This window comes from Gopherus flavomarginatus, chromosome 2 (assembly GCF_025201925.1).
Source record: "Gopherus flavomarginatus isolate rGopFla2 chromosome 2, rGopFla2.mat.asm, whole genome shotgun sequence".
NCBI classification, from domain to species: domain Eukaryota; kingdom Metazoa; phylum Chordata; order Testudines; family Testudinidae; genus Gopherus; species Gopherus flavomarginatus.
This window is the reverse complement of record NC_066618.1, coordinates 301,931,528-301,935,211: the sequence shown is the minus strand read 5'-3', so window position 1 is coordinate 301,935,211 and position 3,684 is coordinate 301,931,528. Positions and strand designations below refer to the sequence as shown.

At 66.6% G+C, this 3,684-nt stretch overlaps 1 long non-coding RNA gene across 1 annotated transcript; it reads left to right on the top strand.

Moving 5' to 3' along the window:
• The first annotated feature begins 2,076 nt into the window (after window positions 1–2,076).
• Window positions 2,077–3,382, top strand: LOC127044519 (uncharacterized). The gene is made up of 3 exons (XR_007772523.1): window positions 2,077–2,407; window positions 2,845–2,945; window positions 3,210–3,382. It is a non-coding gene; the product is annotated as an uncharacterized LOC127044519 (long non-coding RNA).
• Window positions 3,383–3,684: the final 302 nt, after the last annotated feature.

Genomic DNA, 3,684 nt, shown 5'->3' with positions numbered 1-3,684 from the left:
CACTGGTTCCCCACAGTGCCGAACAGGGATTCCACCCTGTCATGGAGTGTGGGGGAGTCTGGGCCCTGCACCCCCCACTTCCTGCGATTCACTGTGACTCTCAGCCAGCCAGTAAAACAGAAGGTTTATTAGATCACAGGAGCACGGTCCCAAGCAGGACTTGTAGGTACAACCAGGACCCTTCAGTCAGGTCCCTTTGGGGGGGCCAGGATCTTAGACCCCAGACTTGGGGTTCCCTGCCTCTTCCCAGCCAGCCCCAAACTGAAAACTAAAAAAACCCTCTCCCCTAGGCTCTCTTCCTTTGTCCAGCTTCCCGGGCAAAGGTGTGACTCTCGCACCCCACCCCGGCTCAGGTTACAGGCTCAGGTACCGTCCATCACCTAAAGTCACCCCCTGCTCTCCCATCCCCCATGCAGACAAACCCAGTAAAACTAGACGACATTCCCAGGTCAGACCACCCCACTCCCTACTGTGTCACACACCCCCATAGTAACAGGTGGTGCTGCTCTCAAACCTGCCCTTCCCCTGTGTCTCTCGTGTCCCATCCACCCCAGCCCTTGCCACACTCGCTTCTTACATCCTATCTGAAGCCAGCTGTGAGCTGTGTGCGCCTGCGGTGCCTGGCATGGCAAGGTCCGATCCTGACGGGGTCCTGGGCGCTGCCACAGCACAAACATTGACAAGTGGCTGCCATGGCAGCTACTGATATTTTCAGAGCTGGGGGAGTAGGGGCTGACAAGGACCGGGGTGATGGGACAAGGATGGGCTGAGGGTGACAAGGGCCTGGTTCAGGGTGACAGGGTTGGGCTGGGTGTGTGAGGGATGGGGGTGATGCGGGCCGAGGTTGATGAGGGCTGGGCTGGGCTGGGCTAGGCTGATAAGGGCTGGAGTCCAGGTGCCAGGCCAGGTCAGTGGTGACAAGGGTTGGGGTGACAGAGCTCGGCTGGGGTTGGAGTGATGAGGGCTGGGGGCAACGAGGGTTGGAATGACAGGGCTGGGCTGGGAGTGATGAGGTCCGGGCCAGGGTCAGGGTGACAGGGCCAGGTCAGGAGTGACAAGGTTTGGGGTGACAGGGTTGGGGGCTGACAAGGGCTTGGCTAGAATCAGGGTGACAGGGCCAGGCCAGGCCGGGCTAGGGGTGACTGATGAGGGCCGGGCTGGAGTCAGAGTGACAGGGCCAAGTCAGGGGTGACGAGGGCCTGATTGGGCTGGGGGTGCCTGATGAGGGACGGGACAGGCTGGGGGTGACTGACGAGGGGTGGGCTGGAGTCAGGGTGACGAGGGCCAGGTCGGAGTGATGAGGGCCGGATCGGGGGTGATGAGGGCCGGGTTGGGGTGATGAGGATTGGGCCAGGCTGGTCTGGGGGTGACTAATGAGGGCCGGGCCGGAGTGAGGGTGATGAGGGCCGGGTCGGGGGTGACAGGGCCGGGTCAGGGGTGACAGGGCCAGGTCAGGCTGGGCTGGGGGCGACTGACGAGGGCTGGGCCGGAGTCAGGGTGAAAGGGCCGAGTTGGGGTGACAAGAGCCAGATCGGGGCTGAGGAAGGCCGGGCTGAGCCGGTCTGGGGGTGACTGACGAGGGGTGGGCCGGAGTCAGGGTGATGAGGGCCGGGCTGGAGTGATGAGGGCCGGATCGGGGTGACGTGGGCCAAGTCGGAGGCGATGAGGGCTGGGTTGGGGGTGATGAGGATTGGGCCAGGCTGGTCTGGGGGTGACTGATGAGGGGCGGGCTGGAGTCAGGGTGACAGGGTCAAGTCAGGGGTGACGAGGGCCTGGTCGGGCTGGGGGTGCCTGATGAGGGACGTGACGGGTTGGGGGTGACTGATGAGGGCTGGACCGAAGTCAGGGTGATGAGGGCCGGGTCGAGGGTGACAGGGCCGGGTCAGGCTGGGCTGGGGGCGACTGATGAGGGCTAGGCCAGAGTCAGTGTGACAGGGCCGAGTTGGGGTGATGAGGGCCTGGTCGGGGGTGAGGAAGGCCGGCCAGGCTGAGCCGGGCTGGGGGTAACTGACGAGGGGTGGGCCGGAGTCAAGGTGACAGGGCTGGGTCGGGGGTGATGAGGACTGGGCTGGGCTGGGCTGGGCTGGGCTGGGGGTAACTGATGAGGGCTGGGCCGGAGTCAGGGTGAAAGGGCCAAGTTGGGGTGACAAGGGCCGGGTCGTGGGGTGAGGAAGGCCAGGCTGAGCCGGGCTGGGGGTGACTGATGAGGGCTTGGCCGGAGTCAGGGTGCCAGGACCGAGTCGGGGTGATGAGGGCCCGGTCGGGGGTGACAGGGCCGGGTCAGAGGTGACAGGGCCGGGTCAGGCTGGGCTGGGGGCGACTGATGAGGGCTTGGCCGGAGTCAGGGTGACAGGGCTCAGTGGGGGTGATGAGGGCCCGGTCGGGGGTGATGAGGGCCAGGTTGGAGGTGATGAGGATTGGGCCAGGCTGGTCTGGGGGTGACTGTTGAGGGCCGGGCCGGGGTCACAGTGACAGGACCGAGTTGGGGTGATGAGTGTCGGGTCGGGGGTAAGGAAGGCCGGCCGGGCTGAGCTGGGCTGGGGGAGACTGATGAGGGCCGGGCCGGAGTCAGGGTGACAAGGGCCGGGTCACGGGTGATGGGGACTGGGCCGGGCTGGGCTGGGAGTGACTGATGAGGGCCAGGCCGGGAGTGACAAGGGCCGAGTCGGGGGGTGACCGGGCCAGTTCGGGGGTGATGAGGACTGGGCCAGGCTGGTCTGGGGGTCACTGATGAGGGCCAGTCTGGAATCAGGGTGAAAGGGCTGAGTTAGGGTGACGAGGGCCGGGTTGAGGGTGATGAGGGCTGGGCTGGGCTGGGGGTAACTGATGGGGGCCGGGCTAGAGTCAGGGTGATAGGGCCGAGTTGGGGTGACAAGGGCCAGGTCAGGAGTGATGAGGACTGGGCCAGGCTGGGCTGGGGGTGACTGATGAGGGCCGGGCCGGGGGTGAGGAAGGCTGGGCTGGGGTGGGCTGGGGGGTGACTGATGAAGGCTGGGCAGGAGTCAAGGTGACAGGGCCGAGTTGGGGGTGACAGGGCCAGGTCAGGCTGGGCTGGGGGGCGACTGACGAGGGCTGGGCCGGAGTCAGGGTGATGAAGGCCAGGTTGGGCGTGACAAGGGCCGGGTCAGGTTTGACCGGGCCAGTTTGGGGGTGATGAGGACTGGGCCGGACAGGGCTGGGGGGGGCGACTGATGAGGGCCGGGCCGGAGTCAGGGTGACAGGGCCGAGTTGGGGGTGACAGGGCCGGGTCAGGCTGGGCTGGGGGCGACTGACGAGGGGTGGGCCGGAGTAAGGGTGACAGGGCCGAGTTGGGGTGACGAGGGCCAGGTCAGGGGTGATGAAGACTGGGTCAGGCTGAGCTGGGGGCGACTGATGAGGGCCAGGCCGGAGTCAGGGTGATGAAGGCCGGGTCGGGGGTGACAAGGGCCGGGTCGGGTGTGACCGGGCCAGTTCGGGGGTGAGGAGGACTGGGCCGGACAGGGCGGGGGGGGGGGGGGGGCACGACTGATGAGGGCCGGGCCGGAGTCAGGGTGACAGGGCCGGGTCAGGCTGGGCTGGGGGTGACTGATGAGGGCCGGGCTGGGGGTGACAAGGGCCGGGTATGACCAGGCCAGTTCGGGGGTGATGAGGACTGGGCCGGGCTGGGCTGGAGGTGACTGATGAGGGCCTGGCCGGAGTCAGGGT